The 23,977-nt window shown below is 37.3% G+C and overlaps 1 non-coding gene across 1 annotated transcript; it reads left to right on the plus strand.

The window, feature by feature from the left end:
* The first annotated feature begins 17,759 nt into the window (after window positions 1-17,759).
* LOC127672249 (small nucleolar RNA SNORA48) lies at window positions 17,760-17,901 on the plus strand. Its single transcript, XR_007974906.1, has one exon. It is a non-coding gene; the product is annotated as a small nucleolar RNA SNORA48 (small nucleolar RNA).
* The last annotated feature ends 6,076 nt before the right edge of the window (window positions 17,902-23,977 follow it).

Genomic DNA, 23,977 nt, shown 5'->3' on the forward strand with positions numbered 1-23,977 from the left:
ATGACACCATAATAAAGTGAAAATAATATAAACTAGACTTACTTAACACACTAGGCCTAGGAAGAAAAATGACTTAGTTTATTTAAACATAAGCATTTCTACAACATTGATATCAACCTAAAGTTGTATTGCCAAACTCAAGGCTTATTTTAAAAAATAAAGCATGCAATATCTCAGGAAATATATAAAATACTGTCCTAAAATTGAAAATATATTGTAGGGTTCCATAGATGCCTGCAGCTATTACGAAGTGGGTTTCTGGAACAGAAGCTGAGGAATAAATAGGGAAGAGGGGCGAAAAGAAGTATGGCTAAGACAATATTCACTGATCAAAGCCAGAAACTTTAATGGCGCCAGACCTTTTAACAGTTTGGGCAAACCCTTCCCCCCAGACTCCAGGCTGAGTTCCGGTGGAAGTTGTCTAGCTTCTCTTGGAGGTCCTCGTCTTGACTGCTCCTGCAGCTGGGTGGGTCACCTGCTTAATTCAGGAATTCCTAGACCTGAAGGAACAATGAACTTAACCTTTACTTCGAGCACTCGGCCCTAGGTGGAGCAGGATCCTGGCTATCTGGGAGAAGTTAACCTTGACCAAAGTCAAACTCTGACCAAGTGCAAGACTGCCCCAATATGGCTCTGTACAATATATAACTATAAAGGGTATATACTCACATCATTATAGAGTCAAAATAGTTGGCTGTAGCTGCATATCATGGCACATACCTGGGATACTGCTGTCTTCATGGCATTATACAAAGTGGAACTCATTGTAAGCTATCAACATCCAGTGCTACAAGCACACAGGAGACTGAATGCCTCAAAATTCAAAACAGAAATCACTGTCCACATTACCCTATAAAATTTTTTTGTATCATCTTCTAACTAAATAAAAAAATGCAATTGGAAAATACACACCAAAAAGCACTGTTTTTGTGAGCATTCCCATAACCACCTATCTAGGGTTATAATCATCCATGTGGTTTTAAGTACCATATTTTATGTCTGTAGAAGAATATTTGTCACAAGCCTCGCTAGGTTGAGACCTGTTATGCCTTTTCAATTTATTTTAGTGTGCAGCACAGCATATGTTTATAATAATCAATAATGAACAAAAAAGATTTAACAAGTAGATAGCATTAAAGTCCTCCATGTATTGCTTCCTTCCCCTCTATCTCAATGATGCAGGGGAAATTAAGTCACATTGATGCATGGTAAGAGATCTGCTGACGTCCTGCTCTCAGCTTGTGTGTGTGTTTTTTTTTTCTCCCTGAAACATTTTTTTTAAAAAAAACTATATATGAAATCATAAAATGTTTGAGCATAAAGAAACTTATGTAACATCTAATCTTCATTTTATATCACCAAAACGGACTGAGAAAGATTTACGGTTCATTACAAGAAAATGTCCTTTTATTTTTTTAAGATTAATTTAGATAAACTATTTTAATCACACCCTTTACATGAACACAGTTTTATTTTAGTTTTCTCTGTGCTTGTATTTATCCCATTTTTCTTCACCAAAGATTTCTTTCCTATGGCATATCCTGATTACACTTTTCCCTACCTGTATTTCTCCCAGGTCCCACCCAGATGCAGCCCCTTTCTGTCTCTTATTAAAAAAGCAAACAGGCTTCTAGAGGATTATAATAATATAATAAGTATTATATAATACAATGTGATTTATGCTATGATAATATGAATACACGAACATTAAAATAGGAAACAAGCAAACAAACAGATTAAAAAAGAACCCAAGAAAGGCACAAGATATAGATTCAGATAGTCACCTATTTGCACACTTAGGAATCCCGCAAGATACAAAATTGGATGCTACACTATATGCTCTAAGGAGATGCAAAGTAAAATGAGAGAAAGAGAAATAGACAACGCAAACTTTGGGTTGCATGAAAAGAAAGAACTGATTAAATTGCCTCCTTCTCTTGTATCCATTAGAATGATCTCAATAAAAATAATCATAGCAGGTCTGGGAACATATTCTTTTATTGACGTTAAGCAAGGATGTAAAGTAAATGGATAAATTGATCAATAGAAAAGGGTTATAAAAATACCTGCAAAGACTCACAGGCTCAAAGGCAGCAAGGCTGTGTGTAAATCCACGAAATCTCATATACGTTGAGAATTTAAATTTCTACCAGACAGATAATAAGCACTTACATAAACATCTGTAGATCTCAAGGGTCCAGAAACTGAATCTATCATTTGGATGATAGAATGTTGAGATAGAAAAAAAAAACGCAAATAAATATTCAAAGTAATATTTTCCAGGTCATTAAAATGAGGGCTATTTCAATACTTAATATTACATAAAACTTTTACTTGATGAGAATCATCGACGGACTAAGTTGCTTAAGCAAAAGAAAATGGCAGGAGCTGGCATCACTACAGCTGGGGTACAAGCCTGGAGAAAGTGAAGTGCCTGCTCTTTGGGGCTCTATTAGAGAAAAGAAAAAATGTAAAAAAGGAGAATATACAAGGAAAAAAAGTTGAAGAACATGACCAAACAATTAACATTTGATAACAAATGCTTCTGAATTGTATGTAGCTGTTAAGAGAATAAACCTGAATGCTGAAAAAGCATTTGACAAAATTCAGCATCCTTTCATGCTTAAAATCTTGGAAAGAACAGGAATTCAAGGCCCATACCTAAACATAGTAAAAGCAATATACAGCAAACCAGTAGCCAGCATCAAACTAAATGGAGAGAAACTTGAAGCAATCTCACTAAAATCAGGGACCAGACAGGGCTGCCCACTTTCTCCTTATCTTTTCAATATTGTACTTGAGGTACTAGCTCGGGCAATTAGACAACATAAAGAGGTCAAAGGGATATACAAATTGGAAAGGAAGAAGTCAAACTATCATTATTTGCAGATGATATGATAGTCTACCTAAGTGACCCAAAAAACTCCACTAGAGAACTCCTACAGCGGATAAACAACTTCAGGAAAGTGGCAGATTATAAAATCAACTCAAGCAAATCAGTAGCCTTCCTATACTCAAAGGATAAACAGGCTGAGAAAGAAATTCTGGAAATGACACCATTCACAATAGCCACAAACAGTATAAAGTACCTTGGGGTGACTCTTACCAAACATGTGAAAAATCTGTATGACAAGAACTTCAAGACTGAAGAAGGAAATAGAGGAAGACCTCAAAAAATGGAAAAACCTCCCATGCTCATGGATCGGCAGGATTAATATAGTTAAAATGGCCATGTTGCCAAAAGCAATATACAGATTCAACTCAATACCCATCAAAATCCCAACTCAATTCTTCATAGAGTTAGAAAGAGCAATTCTCAAATTCATCTGGAATAACAAAAAACCCAGGATAGCTAAAACTATTCTCAACAACAGAAAAAATTCTGGGGGAATCAGTATCCCTGACCTCAAGCAATATTACCGAGCAATAGTGTTAAAAACTGCATGATATTGGTACAGTGACAGGCAGGAGGATCAATGGAACAGGATTGAAGATCCAGAAATGAACCCACACACCTATGGCCCCTTGATCCTGGACAAAGGGGCTTAAAACATCCAATGGAAAAAAGATAGCCTTTTCAACAAATGGTGCTGGTTCAACTGGAGGTCAGCATGCAGAAGAATGCGAATTGATCCATCCTTGTCTCCTTGTACTAAGCTCAACTCCAAGTGGATCAAGGACCTCCACATAAAGCCAGACACTCTGAAGCTAATAGAAAAGAAACTGGGGAAGACCCTTGAGGACATCGGTACAGGGGGAAAGTTTCTGAACAGAACACCAATAGCTTATGCTCTAAGATCAAGAATTGACAAATGGGACCTCATAAAATTACAAAGTTTCTGTAAAGCAAAGGACACCATCAAAAAGACAAATCGGCAACCAACAAATTGGGAAAAGATCTTCACCAACCCTATATCAGATAGAGGGCTAATATCCAATATATACAAAGAACTCAAGAAGTTAGACCCCAGAAAACCAAATAACCCTATTAAAAATGGGGTACAGAGTTAAACAAAGAATTCTCACCTGAAGAACTTCGGATGGTGGAGAAACATCTTAAAATGCTCAACTTCGCTAGTCATCAGGGAAATACAAATCAAAACAACCCTGAGATTTCACCTTACACCAGTCAGAATGGCTAAGATTAAAAACGCAGGAGACAGCAGATGTTGGCGAGGATGTAGAGAAAGAGGAACACTCCTCCACTGCTGGTGGGGTTGCAAATTAGTACAACCACTCTGGAAATCAGTCTGGCAATCCCTCAGAAAACTGGGCATGTCACTTCTGAAAGATCCTGCTATACCACTCCTGGGCATATACCCAGGGGATTCCTCAGCATGTAATAAGAATATATGTTCCACTATGTTCATAGCAGCCCTATTTATAATAGCCAGAAGCTGGAAAGAACACAGGTATCCCTCATTAGAAGAATGGATGCAAAAAATGTGGTATATCTACACAATGGAGTACTATTCAGCCATTAGAAACAATGAATTCATGAAATTCTTAGGCAAATGGATGGAGCTGGAGAACATCATACTAAGTGAGGTAACCCAGTCTCAAAAGATCAATCATGGTATGCACTCACTAATGTGGATATTAGCTTGGAAAACTGGAATACCCAAAACATAATCCACACATCAAATGAGGTAAAGAAGAAGGGAGGAGTGGCCCCTAGTTCTGGAAAGACACAGTGTAGCAGTATAAGACAAAACCAGAACAGGGAAGTGGGAAGGGATGGGTGGGAGAACAGAGGGAGGGAAGGGGGCTTATGTGACTTTCGGGGTGTGGGGAACCAGAAAAGGGGAAATCATTTGAAATGTAAATAAAAATATATCAAATTAAAATTAATAATTCTAATAATTAATATATGATTAATTTCATAAAAACTGGAAAAAATGGATAATAACAAGGTGTTATAGATGTGTGGATATGAACCATAGGAAACAGTGAGATGCTTGTAGCCCAAGAACACCCTCAGAGATGACTTTATGGTATTATTATGAGCTTGAAGCCAATAAAGCAGTCATTTGCAAGAGAGATAGAAGAAATAAAAAGTAAAAGCTTTCATATGGCTTTTATCAGATGTTGGCTCTCTGACAACATGCCCATCTGGGAAGTTATGCAAAATTATACATATTTACTATTACTCTATGATTATTTATTGAATATCAGCTAAATTTTAGATCCCATAAATGTGAGGAGGGAATAAAGTGTGAATAGATTTTTCAGATGTCCAATTAAGTGCCTAGTCACACCACAATTTGGTGGTGAAAATATGGTTGTTCTTACTTCATAGGTATTTGAGAACATAGAACTGGTTCTCCTCATTTATTTATAACTCAAATGTCACTTAGCAGCTCCTTAAAGTGTTTTAGAGATACACACATCTCAGGATAAAATAACATTTATTTCTATGTTAAATTGTAAGTTTTACTAAAAAGGCTACATCTTTATAAAACCCACATATCTATATATGATGTAATCAGTCTCTCCGGTCTCTATCTTCCCCTGTCTCTCTGTCTCTGTTTCCCTCTCTCTCTCTCTCTTTCTCTTTCCCTAATTGTGTACACGCGCATGTGTGTGTGCGTGCGTGCATGCGTGCGTGCGTGCGTGCGTGTGTGTGTGTGTGTGTGTGTGTGTGTGTGTGTGTGTGTGTGTGTGTCTCATATGAGAGTTAGACTGTACCTGGAGCTCCCGTTTCCCCTGTCAGGCTAAAGGGCCTGAAGCTTCCACACTCCTGCCTTCCTCTCCCATCTTCACTAGGAGCCTGAGAATTAGAGGCACATGCCTCAGCACCTGGTTTTGTATGGCTTCCGGGAATTCAAAATCAGTTCCTCTCACTTGTGTAAGAAGCACTGTATCCTCCAGACCAGTTGTTTTGAACCTTCCTAGTGTTATACCCATTTAATACAGTTTCTCATGTTGTGGTGACCCACATCCATGAAGTTATTGTTGCTGCTCCATAACTGTAGTTTTGCTACTGTGACGAATCATAAAGGAAAAATCTGTATTTTCCGACTTTTCTCAGGTGATCCCTGTGAAAGGGTCATCCAAGCCCTCTAAAGGGCCTCACCCACAGATTATGTACTGCTGCTAGGCCATGTCCTCAGCAACACCTCGCCCCACGTACTTTCACCTGAGGTCTTAGTCAACACATATTTTTTATCCCTCTCTCAGTATCTTTCTGTCTTTACATTTTCATTCTTTTTCTAGTTTCTCCTTCTGGAAAAATTCTTTTAGCAACTTTTTCATCTTTTCAAATTTCCACATTCTTTTTCTTCTTCAGGGTGTGCATTTAAACATCCCTGATGTGTGTCCCTCCACTTTCTACACTGGCCAGTATTTCCTCATCCTTTGGTGTTCAAGTTAAGAATCAATTTCTCTAAGAGATGTCTAACCTTTGCCTGACATGTACATGCCGTCAGAACTACTATTTGATAAAACTTACTTTTTGAAACACTCTTTCAATTTCAGTAAAATCAGAAAAATATCATACTTGTTTAGACAAATTGTTCTTCACTGTGAATGGTTATCATATACAGAAGCTTGTAATTTATGTAGACAAGGAAAGTGAATTATTGAATGAATGGATCAATAAATATTTAGATTAAAATTGAATTAGCATACATATACATATATACATAAACACATACACACATATATACATAAACATATACATATAGATGTATATACACAATATATATAAATATATTTTACATATCTTGTATATATATCTACAAGATATGTAAAAGATACCCCTAAGGTTTTAGGTAACATGGAATTACTATACAGAAACAAGTGAGATGGAGTCCTTTATATTAACATGGTAGAGCAGTATATTAAGTTATGTAAATGTGCTCTGGATAGTTCATGTCATCTTGACACAGGATAGAATCGTTTAGAAAGAAAGAACATCATTTGAGCAAATGTCTCCACCAGATTGGCCTATAGGCAAGCCTATAGGGAATTTTCTTGATTAGTAATTACTGTTGGAGGATGTTGGTGGAAATGCCACCCCTGGTTTGGTGGTGATAGGCATGTATGAAAACATACTAAGTCAACAGAGAGGAACAAGCTAGTCAGCACTACTCCATGAACTCCGTTTCAGTTCCTGCCTTCTGGTCTCTGCCCTTAGTTTCTTCTCTGACTTCCCTACATATTGGTGATGTGGAAAAACAATCCCCTTTCCTCTCTACTGATCAAATTGTTAAAAACAATTTATGTAAACAAGTATGATATTTTTCTGATTTTACTGAAATTGAAAGTGTGTTCCAAAAAGTAAGCGTTATCAAATAGTAGTTCTGACTGCGTGTACATGTCAGGCAAAGGTTAGGCATCTCTTGGAGAAATTGATTCCTAACTTGAACACCAAAGGATGAGGAAACTCTGGCCAGTGTAGAAAGTGGAAGGAAGTTGTTTTAGGTCATGATGTGTTTCACAGTGATAGAATCCCTAATTAGGCAATATGTGAATGACATTCCCATAGGTGTCTTCCTTTCAGAAATGAGCACTCAGATACCAATAAGAATGGAAGAAAGCACAAGTCCCCACGAAGCTAGGAGAGCTCCTGAAAGTCTTCAAGCCTGGCTTCAGTCTCAGGTCATTCTTTTCTAGGTAGCAAGGGAAGTCATGTTTAGCTAATACACAGGACAAGCAATGCATCAAGTAAATCACTAAATGATCCAGTATGGGCTAAATGGTTTTTTCCCTCTTATTCTACTTCAGGCAGAAAACCCAACTAGGTCTTGTCTCACTGTAGATACTAGAAGTTTGAACGAAGTAGAAAGTCTCACTCTAAGCTTCAGATGAGCCCCTCCATGTGGACTTGATGGCCATGGTTTTACCCCAGGAAACTAAGAGGAAGTGAATGGTTGGAGAGGTTCTAAGGCAGAAGAGTAGCAGCACTGCAGGCTCGGCCATGGAGTCAAGGATAATCTTGTAGTTCAGGCTTTGTTAGCAGTTCATTCTATTAAGTGACATAGTCAGAAAACGCATGAACAAAAGGCAGAACATGGATGATTTTGGAATTTGTGAGTTGGTCTGAGGGAAATAGAGAGTTGTAGGATACCTTTGAGACAAAATTATCATATTAGGTAGATAATAACTCTGACAGTAATATACACAATTTATTACAGAGATTGAAAGTACTACACTAAAATATCAAGGTATTTAAAAAACAATTAGAAGTAAATAAATTCAATTTCATGTTAAAAACTATAAATTTTATGTGTGATTACTAATATTTAATTGCATCCTTAATTATTTATGATGTATATGTCTGTTTACATACAATACTGAAAAATCTATAGAAAACTCACAAATTAACATTTAGGCCAAGTATGTAGCAGATATATATTCAAGTAAAGATTAGGGTGAGACCATTTTAAATATTTGTCTGTGAATTGATTAAATATTTAAGTTTATACATGTGCAAATGGTTTATGCAGACAGTTTCTATTGCATTAGGATATGCTTTGATACAACCAGTGTTGTTCTGGTACTAACAGGCAGGAAACTGAAAGGATATATGACATTTATGGCTTGAAATTTTTCATTATATACATATTGATAGGAGGAATTTCTTTACTTGGCTTCTGACTGGGCGTGTTTTCCAGTTCATTGTGGAAATGTCACAGAGATATCAAAGAATGCTATTGAAGCAGCTGTCTTTAGTTTGAAATCCTTGACTGTCTGATTATTTCACCCTGATTAAGCAGCAGTGTATGCTAACCTTGGTGAACATATTGCCTGTAGTGTCAATCTGCATCTAGTACTATGACAGCTTATAATACAACAACAGCACAAGGCCAGGCTAGTTCTGGAGTGGGGCAGTGAGAAAAAGTACTGTTGTGGTCGGCAGGGTGTACATTTTTCTTAACACAAACATTACCATTTCCAGAAGCTCACGGCTCCTCTTTCCCCGGGCACTTTAGCTTTTATTTACAGAACGAGGTAAAGATGTGATGTTCAGTCACAGGTTTTTCTAAGTGTTACCAACTGCAAAATGGAAGAATAGCTTAATTGACACATAAGAACTTAAAGCAGCACAAGTTCTTCCTTCAGGCTCTGATACTTAGAAGCCCAATGAACCAAATAATTGAAGGGGGTTTCCCAGTGGCTTGTACATACTCAGTGTACTGAGCCACTTAGAGAGCTAGCTTGTCTATGTGTCTATTCTGAGCATGGCTTAGCCCAGACCACTTTAGGAACTAATTTTTTTAGGTGACAAAAATATTGATCTGTCTGTCTATTCATTGATTTTTAGACACTGACTTTGAACTTGCTCTTTTCTTATATGTGAGTACACTGAAACTGTCTTCAGATATCAGAGGAAGGGCATCAGATCTCGTTATGGATGGTTGTGAGCCACCACGTGGGTATCTGGGATTTGAACTCAGGACCTTCAGTAGAGCTGTCAGTGCTCTTAACCACTGAGCCATCTCTCCAGCCCTGAACTTGCTCTTTTCTTGTTCTGCTTTTTATGTGCCACCACACCTAGCTCAAAGGAACAACTACAACTGTGGAGAGACTTTTTCAATGAGATTGGCCAACCAAGTGATGAAAGTGGAGAACCAGCCAGAAATACCGTGGGGGAAAAAGTCAAAGTGAAAACTGAATCATCCCTGGGAACAATTGTAAAGGATGTAAAGGGTGAGAGAGTAAATAATCAACATGTAGGTAAGAATAAAAGACTTAATTGGAGGACCAATTACGGTTTTATTTTTTAAATTACTATTATTTTTCATGAGTACACTGTAGCTGTCTTCAGGCACACCAGAAGAGGGCATTAGATCCCATTACAGATGGTTGTGAGCCACCACGTGCTTCCTGGGAATTGAACTCAGGAGGAATGGATGAGCAGTCAGTGCTCTTCACCACTGAGCAATTACTTTAATGAGCTGGAGAGTGGACAACCAGAACTGAAAATGACCAGGGGTGGAATTTCCCACACACGTCATCTTTTTCAGGTGTATTGAGGTTCATCCTAAATTGTCACACAGAATAGTTACTAACTTTCTTACACCTTGTCTTCTGTGATTCATCATTAGGCTCGATTCTGAGTTCATCTCTTTGACTGACTAGCGGCCTTACCCTCTCACAATCTAGGATATGAATGCCCGAACCCACTACATGATGAACTCTTTGTTGGAGGTCTGTTACCTACAAAGACATGTCAACAGTCACCCTTTTTGGTACCCTAACAACTCCTTGTCTTGGTCTCTGAAATAGTGCAAGAGAATCCTCAGCACCTGGCCAGTGTACCATCATGTTCCTTTCATCTTTCTTTCACAACACATCTATGGCTTCCATCTCTCTTTCTGGTTGAATTAAATGGAATGGTAGTTAGCATAAACAGCACAGAATTAAAGATAAGGATGATATTAAAAAAACATTTTCAATTATTTTGCTTTAGATGCAAATTTCTTATGTCTAGGGAGTTTCCTGTGTGGGTTTTGAATTCTTTTGTTTAGAAATATCCATTTTAGTTCATTTACGCGTGTGACAGCTGCTCTTATACGTTCTCTTGCAAAGAATATTTTGTTGTTTCTTGTAGTTGCTTGTGTGTCTTATCTGTGAACGTTGCATTGTTAACTCGCTGGAAAATTTTGAATTGTTATTTGCACCTGTGTTAATAATAACTATCTCAGAAGCAATTGTCAAGGAAGATAAAGCACTTTATTGAGGTTAAGTTTCCCCAAGAATTCCCAAGGTATATTAGGTACTGGGTACATGCTGGGGTGATGAGTGTCACCAATGCTTGCTAGCCAGCAAAATTTTAGAAAACTGGGGCCTGGAGATATAGCTCAGTTGGTTGAGTCCTTGAGTAGTGTGCACAGAAGTTCTACAATTGAGACCCAGTACCATAATTTATAAACCATGTGTTTTCTAATCCCATAACTTTAGATATAGAGTCAGGAATATCCAGTTCTTCCTCTGCTATTTTCAAACTTGAAACAAAAATAGGCTCATGATACAAGGCTTCAAAAAAATAAAATATAATTGATGTCTGTTATAAAGGGACAATATGGGGATCGACACTTAATGTGGCAACATTGATGACTATACAAAAACACCTTGAAAAATCATGTGGAAGATTTTATTATTTTTATTATTGTGAAATGGAATCAAGAGCTTACAAGACACAGACATATACGGCCATTTAGCATAGATACTCTGCTTGTGCAACTTTAATACTCACTGATGGGAGTCATTTTATCATGGTCTAATTATTGATACAATAAGATCTGCACCATTTCCAAAATAAATGTCCGTTTATCTTAACTTGGTTTAAGAAGACAGTGAAGCATGCGTGTCATTTAGAGAGGTTTAAAATTAATATTTTAAGATTAAAAGATGCGCTTAAGTGAAGCAATTTAGAAAAACTGACAGGAAATAAAAGTCTCTAGACAAACATTAATTTCCCATGAATGCCATCTCAGACAAGAGGAAGAAATAAACCTCTTCGGTCTTATAAGTTAGTAGGCTCAACTTTTGTTTTGCATGACTGCTCAGTATACAGGTACCAGGTCACAGGTGGGAGAAGTGGAGGACCATTATACAGTGTAAATGTTTATAATATATCATAATTACCGACACACCTGTGGTAAGGAACTGAGGTACTGAGGCAGGCATGCTGAAAATGCTTAGCGGGGAACAAGCAACAAGACTCTCATTTTCAAGCTGCCCTTGGATGGTATCCAAATTACATGTTCTGTAAGCTGGAAGAGCCATTTGCAAAGTTCTTGACATGTTTGTCTGTAGTGTTTTTCTGTGCTCCACCCACCTGCCAGCCACTTCCCCAGCTCCTAATATTTGATAACCATGAGGCTCAGAAATCATAAAGTCTTTGCCACCTTGTTTGCCCTTCTGAAAACTGCTTGCACTTAACTTTCAAATGCAAATTGATTAGGCATTTCCTCGACTAAAAGGAATCTACAATTGATAGATTAAAACATTATGAAACATTATAATGTCTACGTTAATAACTTTTGTACAGTCTCCCAACATAAATGAATTATGAAATATTGTTAAGTCATAATTACTTCATTTTGTTCCTCAGTTACTTGTTTTACACATAATTTGTAGTGTATGAGAAATACTTCGCAGGAATGTGACCTAAGATAACGTGGTCTAACAGATATGTATCTGGTTCCAATCATATCTGTAAGATTCTAGGAGGATCAACCTCACTGAAGTTAAGAATATGCTTTAAAACCTATTCTTAGATTATTTAAATAGATAAAATATCTAGAACAGGGATTGCTCAGAGGGTAAACGTTCTTTCAGCTAAGTTGAGGATCTGAGTTCAATTCCTGGGTTCCATATTTAAAAATCAATTCCTGCCAATTAACCTCTGATCTTCATATATGTACTGTGACTATGCACCCAGCTCCCCCCCCAAATAAAATAATGTTGAATTTTAAAGGAAGTTGTGAGACTAACTCAAAGCTCGTCAGAGAAACGACCACAGGTTTTTATGATGTTCTGATAGGTCTGCCTGTCAAAATCATCTTCTGTCTCACTTTTCATATCCTTGCCTCCATCTACTTTACATTTTGTACTTTTTCCTTTACATGTTTATATATAGTGAACACGTAAGCATTTCACAAATCATTTTAATGTTAGCGTAATAGTAAACAATGTGTATGATTTTTACCTTGGAGTAGCCTATTCTTTCCCACCAAAAGCCATTTACTTATAGAAGCAAACTTTAAAATCAACGAGTCCAATTCTCCAGAGAAATAGAGTCAGAGATATAACAGAAAAGCTACATCTTGCTTGTAGAAAGTCTCAGAAGTAGTTGTGAATAACTAAGCCAGGTCCGATCATACTTAATTATGTTCTTCTCGGCTTTAAAGTTAACATTTAAAACTGAAACTGGACTCATGGGTCATAGGTGCTGTAAAAGAAATTTGCAAATGCTGCACAGGCCAGTGGGGCTGGAGGCTTGATATGGTTTTAAGAGAGAGGAAAATCCTTACTCAATGAACCCAGTGAGAAAGAAACACAGCCCGAGGCTATAGCAACAGGGAATTAATGAGCCACGGGACATAAAGTCTAATAGAGAGCAAAACATATTAATGAGCTTGAAGTGCATGTTCACCCTCAACCAATTAGTCTGTGAAGGCCTGCCTGGTATCCCTCTCTCTGATACCTCTTTAATGCATCTTACCCATTGCTGCTGCAGAATCTTGTCATTTCACAAGTCAGTTGCGTCATGGAAAGAATCGAGTCTGGAGTGTTTTGTCTTGTAACACCATTCAAAGTTAGATTTAAAGCTATCTTCTCACTCATCATAAATTTCTCTTCCCAAAATCTAAATGGATCTCCAGTATGGAACTCCCCTAGAACAGAAAATCTACAAAAAAATTTAAATAAATAAATAAATAAATAAATAAACACATGGTAGTCTAAAGAGCCAACTCCAGAAGAGGGGCCTTGTTGGATGGATTAGTCATGGGTTGAGACTTGTGTTTGAGAGGAATTAGAGCAAAACCTGGGGGTCATGCGGACTGTCTTTGCAGAGGCACCTCCAATCTCTTCAGTTTGCCTTACTTAAACAGTGTCTCTTCCGATCATTTCACCCCTCCTATGGTTTGTTTGCCTATCAAAAAAAGAAAACCGTGATTCGTTCATTTTCAAAAATTTCCCAGAAAGGGCAATAAGGGAAATGAATCCCCAGTGACTAATGCGCTTTATTCTGTTGTTCAGCCAGACATTTTACCACATTGCTGTCTAAATAAATCATTCGTTTATAAGTTCCCTTGGGTTTTTAGACAAAAATGATCTCTTAAAACAAAATGTTCTTTCCATCATGTTCTGTTTGTTCAAATCCCACTCATTCATCAAGAGCTAACTCAAACATCAAATTGGCTCTACCTACATGTTTTGCCTGTGCTTTTTATAAACGCCAACTTGTATTGTGCCTGTGAAAGGGAATAATTAACTACTGAGTGGTTAGAAGTTTGCTAAAGAAAGGGACAAAAGTGAAAATGTTGGTGACGATGATAACAGTGTTTAGATCAAAGAGTTGTTTGGAGAATTAAACACACTTCACACTAAGTAATATTGATTACTGGTTATGGACTCATGCTAGTAGGTGACAGTTTACAAACTCTAAATCCCACAAAGTTCAAACGTGGTCTCTCATAGTCGAGCATGCATATGCTGAAGTATGATGCTACTCCATTGTTGAGGACTGTTTTTTGTATATTCTGAGTGCCTAGACTCACTGCAATAGACGAAAATGCCGAACTCTTGCCATTCATGTGTCAGAGTCAATTGTGAGACCCATCCAAGTCTGAAGTTGCAGATACAGATGGCCGTGAAATGAGGAAGAATTAAGTAGTGCAGAAGCTCACCAAGCTTTACTGAACCACAGGGAATGGCTAGCACAAGATGGGATTTATCAGATTTGTTTGGAGTTTTGACTTTGCCATATGGGTTCAGACAAAACTGAAATGCAAAACAGAATTCTAAATCATTCAAAGCTGTGAATGAAAACTGGCAAGTTTTGTAGTCTCAACGATGAGGTAGAGAGACCAAGAATTAAAAAGGGAGGTGGCGCATAAAGAAAAATAGATCCAAGTTTCTCTAACTCATGCTTGAAAATGCCCTGTATACAAGACATGATAATCAAATGTAAAAGAAAACAAAAATTAAAAATATTGAAGAAAGTAATTTTGTGGAACTTACATCAAGAATTGGGAGTGGAGTCCTTTCATCCCTGTCTTTCCAGATATACTTTTAGTCCTTTGCAATATTCCTGCAGGAGCTTCCTTCCTACCTTATTCCCTGGGGACTCCACCTTACTGTTTGGTACTGACTGTGCATCCTCTCGACTCTTTAACAAACCTCTCAGATTGCCATTATCATCCATCCCCATTCCTTTGTACCAGCTGCCAATCTACACAAATACTTGTAACCAGGGACCCCTGACCCCCCAGTGGCCACACTAGGTTTGGGACTCGGGTATTCAATTTCACTATCTTTCTAGTCTCTCCAAAGTTACTTTTAGTCCTGTTTGAAGGATCCAATGCTCCTACCTACCTCCCCTTTCTTGGAGGAACCATTGTTCCTCTGACTCCCACTGATTGTCTTAGTCTTTCTTCACTAGCTCACCTTTATTCTAGTGTCTCACCCACACACCCACAGCAGCACTCTTTCCCATGGCCTCTGAAGCCCAGGATCCATCATCATCATCATCATTATCATCATCATCATTATCGTCATCATCATCATCATCATCATCATCATCATCAAAAACAACAACAAATAGATTACCAGCTCAACAAAGTCAGGATCAGATTTCTTCACCAAGAAGTACTTCAAACACTCAAATGCCTAGATTCCAGAACAAACCAAAAGCATAAACAACCAAAATAAAATGTCTCCTTCAGAAGCCAGTAACTGTATTGCAAAGGCCCTGAAAAACGTAATTTAGCTGATGCAAAAGACAAGGACTTGGAAGATAGCAATTATGATATGTTCAAAGACCTGAAACAGGATAAGAATAAATGCCTTAATGAAGATCATTTAAAAAAACAAATAAACAAAACCCCAGGTGAAGAAGGTTTATGGGACATATGGGGAGGGGGGATCTGGGAAAGGGAAAATCATTTGGAATTGAAACAAAGAATATAGAAAATAAAAATATTTTTAAAAAATGAAAACATTTTAAGACACAAAAGTAGAAATAAAACCTCTAAGGAAATCCCAACGTGAAATGAAATGAAATAAAACTTAGGATATTAAACAAAACCTCAGCGGAAAGCTTTCACACCAGATTATAAGACATGTAAGAGAGACTTTCAAGTCCTGAAGACAAGGTAGAAAATGAATAGCTCATTCAAAGAAAATGTTAAACAGAAAAAAATTCAGGCTTAAAACATCCAGGAAATCTGGGACACTATGAAAAGATCACACCTACACCTACAAATAATAGGGACAGAGAAAGCAGAAGAAACCAGGGTCAAAGGAACTGAAAATATTTCTAACAAAATCACTGGAAGAAAAGAATTTTTATTTAAAAAGAGCCAGGGCCTATCAAAGTACTAGGAATTAGAAGCATATGGAAAGCCAGAACAAGAAAGAAAATCCTTCATGACATATAATAATCAAAACACTGAACGTATACAACTAAAGGAGAAGAGTAAAGGCTGCAGGTGAAGAATACCAGGATACATGTAAAGGCAGTCCATTAAAATAACACCTGACTTCTCACAGAAGCTCAATGCTAGAAGGGTCTGGATGGATGCTCTATGAACTCTAAGACACCACAGACACCAGTCCAAACTACTATACTCAGCAAAACTATCAATCATAATCAATGGAGAAAGAAAATGATTCTATAATGAAAGCAAATTTAGGTACTATCTATCTACCCACCTCTACAGAAATTAGTAGAAGGAAAATGTCAGCCTAAACAGGTTAACTATAACAAGAAAATGTAAGAAGCAAATAATCCAAGTCTAGTTAATCCAAAGAGGTGGGTAAAACTTATACAATATGAGCAAAATAACAAGAATCAATAAATACTGTTCACTTACAATTCTCAATATTAATGTTTTCAACTATCTAGTAAAGAGACAGAGAGTAGCAGATTGGATTGAAAAACATTCTCCATCTTTTTGATCTGTGAAAGTATACATTTTACCATCAAGAATAGACATAACTTCAGGGTAAAAGAATGGAAGAAGATATGCCAAGCAAATGAACCCAAGAAGAAAGCAGTTATAGATATTTGAATAGCTGCCAAAATAGATTTCAAACCAAAACTAATCATAAAAGACAGAAGGAGATTCTATATGCTCACTAACAGGTAAAAAAATCCACTAAAATGATACTCAATTCTAAAAACTTGTGCACCAAACACAAGGGCACCAAAGTTTATAAAACAATAGTGGTACAGCTTAAATTCCATATTGCCCCTTACTCACTCATAATGGGTGACCTATATAGTCTACTGCTACAAATATCTAGGTTATTCAGACAAAAATAAAACAGAAGAATACTAGATTAAATAATGTTATGAATCAAGTGGACCTAACAGACATCTACAAAATATTTCCTTCCAATACTAAAGAATATAATTTCTTCTCTGATGTTCAAGAAACTTCCACCAAGATTAACCACATACTTGACACAAATAAAGCTTGAACAAATATAAAAAATTGAAATAACACCATGCATCCAATGCATCCACCATGGACTAAAGTTGGATATCAAGAACGATAGAAACATCAGATGTATACAAGTTCAGGGAAACTGAAACATTCACTATAAAAAAAAAACAATGGGTCAAGAAAGAAATCAATGGATTTATATAATTAAATTAAAAATATAACATACCCAAAGCTATGGAACACAATGAAAACAATTCTAAGACACAAGTTTACATCACTAAGTACTTACATTAATACAACAACAACAAAAAATCCTGGAGCGTTCTCATACTATTTTCTTAGCAACACACACCTGTAAAAAGGAGGAAAAAATAAACACAAAAAGAATAGATATTAAAAAAAAATCAAGTTCTGGAATGAAATCAATAAAATGGAAATAACAATAAAAAGCAATAGAAAGAATCAATTAAATGAAGACTTGGCTCTTTGGGAAAAATCAACAAGATAGACAAACTAAGCAAAATTAACTAAAACACATAGAAGGAAGGCACAAATTAATATTTGGAAATAACAAATATTGAGAAAATTCAGAGAGATAAAAAAAGACATACTATAAAAATGTTTATTCTGCTTCCCTGTCAATAGGCAGAGACACCTCATTGGTGGTGGTGTTCTTATATGAGTCAGGGGCAGAGCAAATGACAGTTATTTCTTCATCCTAGCTTGATGTCTGACTTGGTGGTCAAAGTTGTTTTATGCCTATGTCTCATAAAAATCAATTCAAATCTAGGCAATACAATTCGGGAGGAAGACAGATATCTGGGGCCCATCATGATAACCACAGACCAAACCTCCAGAACATAGCATAGTTGGTCTATAGACACATGCTAGTCTTATGCATCACATAGCACAGATGGAAGATGTTGCCCAACCTTTAGTGGTACCACAGTATGCATGCATCTCATTGTCAGAGGGGACAGAAAGAAAGGTTGAGCAGTTTAAGCATTATCAAGAAAGATGGAACTGGAGACTCATGGGTGGAGAGGAAACTTGGTCTAAGTGGCTAGCCCCACCACCTGGGATTATGGTGAGATGCCAGTAAGGGCCATGTCTGACTGAGTTCATGGTTATGCAATGCAGTGGCAAGGGTCAGTGATGATGTCCATGGCTCATATTACCAATAGAGAACATGAGGATGTCCCTGAGAGGGACAGCCCGTAGGGACCACCTGGATATACAGGGACTGTGCATAACTGTCCCTGCTCCTCATTAGATGAGGAACTCTGCAGAGCTGGTTCCATCTCACAGGTGGCACGAGTGGGAAGAGTGGGTACTATGCCTCTCCCAGGCAGCTCAGTAAAGCTGGTTCTGGTGTCTAGTGGGCCCCAATTGAGGGTATAAATGTGAGAGATCTGATCGTGTCACTTGGGATGGATACAGAGGCGAAGACACACACTTAGTCCTCTCGACCTTATCACCTCTGCCCACAGTGGCATAAGCTCAGGCGAGCTAACCTTGTTCCTCACCAGCTGCAGCACTAAGGAGAACAGGGCCTAGTACTTCATCAGGAAATATCAGTAGTGCCAGCCCAGGTTGACAAGGGTCAGGTGAACCAGCCCCTAGAACAAAATGAGAGAGAACTGTTCCTGCCCCTCCTTTACCATGAGCTAACATGGGTGCAAGGGTGATGCTGCCCTCTCCCAACACATCCCTCACCACCTGAGGGATTTGGGAGAACTGGCCCTGAGGTCATGAGAACAGATGAGCTGACCCTTCCCCTACCTAGCTGCAGGGGAAAAAAACTGCATGGTCTTGTTGTTGGTGGTGGTGGTTGTTTTTGGTTTCTTTGTTTCGTTTTGTTTTTAATTCTTCTTCGTTTTCTTTCTTTTTGTAAAATTTTATGGATTCTTTGTGTCAATATTGGAGCTTCGCTGGAACTACTCACTGTTATCCCAGCATTGTTCTGTGAGTTGAGGACAGAGAAAAGCAGGCTCCTGCACCTTGCCTAGGCAGCCTAGTAGGGTTGACCCTGGTTTAAAGTAGGCAGGTGAGCTGGATGCAAAAGTAAGAGCATGGAAGTGCTGCTCCTGACACTTACCTAGCATGAGGTGGTACGGGAGCACAGTTGGTGGCCTCTCCTCCCATCCTTCCTCCCCACCACCAGTAGCCAGGAAACCTGATCCTAGATACATGATAGCACAAGAGTTAGGCATATCTCCACACTCGTTCTAGTGCCTGGGAGAGCTGGCCCTGCACCTCCCCTTGGCAAGATAGTGGAAGTGGTCTTGAGGGCACAGCTAGGGTGAGCCAGCCAAGAGATTTTGAGAATCAGAGAACTGATTCAACTCTTCATAGGCTGCAGACTTGAGAGAGTGAGTCCTGAACCTTCACTGGGATCTACAGCGGAACTGACTCTGGAGACATGGGTGTGGGCAAGCTACCCCAAGTGTATGAGAGTAGGACAGTTGATCCTGCCTCCTGGTGATGGCCACATTCGGAGGTTTAGCCAGAGAAGTGCTGGAGAGCTCACCATGGTGTTGAGGATGAGGGTAAGCCAGTAGGCTGACTAGCTCAGCTAAGTCCTGGGACCAGATCTAAGACTCTCAATGGGTCTGCCTCAACATCTTAGACCATTCATGCATCTTTATAACACAACAATGCTGGGATAACAGGGAGAAGTCCCAGCAAAGATCCAATATTGACACAAAGAATCCATAAAATTTTTAAAAAAGAAAGAAAAGAAAGACGAATTAAAAACAAAACAAAACAAAGAAACCAAAACAACCACCACCACTACCAACAACAACAAATCTGTATTTTACCAATCTGGAAAAACTCAAGGCAAGGCTAAATTTCTTGATATATGCCAGCTACCAAAGTTAAATTAAGATCAAATAAGCAATTTTAAAATACCATCCTTAGTGTAATAGAAGCCATAAATAACCTTCCCATTTAAAAGAAAAGGAACCAAAAACCAAAACCAAAACCTCAGGGCCAAATAAATTCAAAGCAGAATTCTAACATGCATTCAAACTAGAATCAACACCAATACTCCTCAAAATGTTTTGCAAAGTAAGAATTAAACCAATCTTCTGTCATTTTTTTATTAAGCCATATTACCTTGATAACAAAACCACAAAACCCTCCATCAAACCCAAAACTATACACAAATATTCCTTATGACTTTTAATACAAAAATATCAATAAAATACAAACTGAATACAAGAATACACCATAAAGATTATCTATCATGATCACATTGGTTTCATCTCACAGACACAGGAGTGGTTCATTATATATAAATCAAAAAGTGTAATATAGCACATAAACAGATGGAAAGACAAAAACCACAGGATCATCTCATTAGATACAGAAAAATCTTTTGGTGAAGTCCAAAGTTCTTTAATAAAAAAAAGTTCTTTGAGAGACTAGGGAAAAAGGGACATACATAAACATAGTAAAAAAAAAAAAAATTACAGTAAGCCAATATCAACATCAGCCTAAATGGAGAGAAGGTCAAAGAATTTCTGGTACAATTGAGAACAAGACAATGATGTCCATTTTTCTATATTTTTACTGAACATCTATTCAATGTTGTATGTGTAGTCTTAGCTAGAACAATAAGATATTCAAAGGATATCACTAGATACGAACAGTATAAGAAAAAGTTAAAATATCTTTTTTGTAGATAATATAATTTTATACCTATGTGATCCTAAATACTCCATCATTAAACTTCTATAGGTGATAAACATTTTCAGAAAAATAGCAGAATGCAGAATACAAAATTAACACACATACACACACACACACACACACACACACAGACGCCTTCCTATATACAAATGACAAACAGACAGAGAAACAAATCAGGGATCAGGGAAACAATAGCTTTCACAATACTAAAAAAAAAAAAAAAAAAAAAAAAAAAAAAACCAAACCAACCAAACAAACAAACAACTAAAAAACTTTGGGATAACTCTAACCAAGCAAGAGAGTAAGACTTATATAATAAAAGCGGTAAACATTGTAGAATGGGATATGAAATTAAAGGGGACACCAGAAGATGGAAACATCCCCTATGCTTATGGGACAGTTGAAGATTAAATTGTAAAAATGGCTATACTATCAAAACCAATCTTCAAATTTCATGTAATGCCCACCATAACATTATAATTCTGACACAATTCTTCAGAAAAATTGTGGAAAACTCACAGAAAAACAAAACTCAAGTTCATATAGAAATAACAATACTAGAAAAAATTTAAAAATCACAAATAGTAAAATAGTCACTGGAAGTAACACCATTCCTGATCTCAAATTATACTACAGAGCTATGGTAATAATAATTAAAAAAAAGTGTGCTATTGGCATAAAAACAGGCATATTGATCAATTAAGTCAACACACAAAAACACCTAATTTTTGACAAATAATCCAAAAACATTCTGGAAAAAAGTATAGCCTCTTCAATAGAATGGTGGCAATCAACTTTAATAACTGCTTGTAGATGTACAGAAGTAGACCCATATTTATCACCTTGACATAATTCAATTCTAAAACCTTAAAATAACACCAAATATCCTAGATCTGGTAGAAGAGAAAGTCAAGAATAGTTTTGAACTCATTGTCATAGGAAAAGACTTCCTGAAGAAGATACAGCACAAGTAAAAAGAACAATTACTAAATGGAACCTCAAAAAGCAGAGGATCTTGTATATCCTTTGTCATACAAGGCAAAGGACACCATCATTTAGGCAAAATGACAGCCTACAATGGAAAAAAAGATCTTTACCAGTTATGTAACTGATAAAGGGATAGTACCTAGAACATTCAAATCCCTAAAATGTACTGAACATCAAGGAACCAAGGAACCCAATTTAAAAAATGTTCGACAGTATGAAACAGACTTTTCAAAAGATGAAACACAAATGCCTGAGAAACACTTAAGGGAATGTGCAGCCTCCTTAGTTATCAGAAAAATACAAATTAAAACTGATTAATACAAGGGAGAACTCATGGATATCCACCATGGAAATCAGTGTGGTGCTTCCTTGAGAAGCTGAGAATAAATAAACCTTAAAGTCCATCTGTACCAATCTTGGGCATATACCCACAGGACTATACACTCAACCACAGGAATAATGGTTAATAATTCATGTCCATTGCTGATGTTAAGAATAGTCAGGACCATAGAGGGCCCTTGGTCCTGAGAAAGCTAGATGCCCCAGTATAGGGGAATGCCAGGACAGGGAAGTGGTAGTTGGCAGATTGGTGAGCAGGGGAAGAGGGGATGGGTTAGGGAAGTTTGGGGGTGGACCAGGAAAGGGGACAACATTTGAAATGTAAATAAAGAATAAATCTAATGAAAAATAAAATTCTGCTCAGAGTGAGGAAGGTCTCACAAGCTTCTACAGCTATTGAGAGTTCATCTGGAGATTGGATAGTAAATTTTGCTAAGGGTATAGCCTTTGGTAAATTGACCATGCTCCCGTAGGCGCCTACTACTGTGCTATACAGGCAGCATAAGTTGGATTTAAGGGGTTATTTAAAAAATAATAAAAGAGCCTGACATTGGCAAAGGTTAGTAGGGAGGGGAGGGGAAGATTTGGGAGGAGTGAGGGAAAGAGTGGATTTGTGGGAGATGACAGTGATAAAAATATGTGATATTCTCAAAGAATAAATATATATATTTTTATATTACAAAAATAATAGTCAGAATTTGGAAGCAGCCTAGATGTCCATCAACTGGTAGATAGATATCCAACTGTTCTTAAAACAGACATTATGAAATTTCCATCTAAGTAAGTGGGAATAGAAATAAAATCACCCTAACTGAAGTAACCAGACCCCCCCCCCAAAAAAAAAGAGAAAAAAAGAAAGATGCTCTATTATTTCCTATTTGTGGATTTACACTTTAAGTTTCTAACATATTGCTACAATCCAAATAACTATAAATTGGTTAAAAACATAGGAGGAAAAGTATCTCCCAAGGCAAGAGAAATAAAGAGACAGTATAAACTATAATAGGGAGATCAAACGGGGATGGTTGTAGAGAAGGGTAAAGGAAGAAATAGAGGGAGTGACAGTTAATACTAATGACCAATTGAAAACCATATGGAAACTTAAGTACTGTAAAAGCTTCCTAAAATATACACATATAGGAAGGGAAATCAAATGGAATCACTAAGTAATAAGGGAGACAATGCCTCAATTAAACATAATATGCAACCAAGTAAAATCTCTATTGCCAGGACTAAGTTACAAGCTGTTGATCAGTTGGCCAAAGGGGTAGCCTGAAAACACCTCAACCTTCACAGGCTATTTGTCGAGGCTATTGTATTTTTATTCCACCTGATAGCAAGGCCCTCTTACAGAAGACAACATGTATGTCATCAAATATGAAACATTGAGCTGGTGGCTAACTAGAAGCTTCACCTCTAATGGCTAGTGTTCATAGAGATGGAATGTACTATGCATGCTACCAGAGGAGAAAGGTATTCATCAGTATCTCCCAGCTACAAACCCTGTGACATGCAACAATGACAATTCTGCAAGATATATTTGTTCAGTAGTGGTATCAATGTTATTAATATTGATTTAAGTTCCAGTCAATGAGATGAACCCCATATCTTACATTGTTAAGGTAATGGTTGTCAGGACCCTTATATTATATATTTCATAGTCCTTATGGGAAAACATACTATTATTCTGTTAAAGAAACGTATCAGTGTGATAACTCCAAATGATATATTGCTACACTCATAGGTCAATGACTTGCTTAATCCACATCAGAGAAACAAATTCTTACTGTAATGTAACTTAATACAGAGCATCATAACCTTATAAT

The sequence above is a fragment of the Apodemus sylvaticus genome, chromosome 21, assembly GCF_947179515.1.
Source record: "Apodemus sylvaticus chromosome 21, mApoSyl1.1, whole genome shotgun sequence".
Taxonomy (NCBI): Eukaryota; Metazoa; Chordata; class Mammalia; order Rodentia; family Muridae; genus Apodemus; species Apodemus sylvaticus.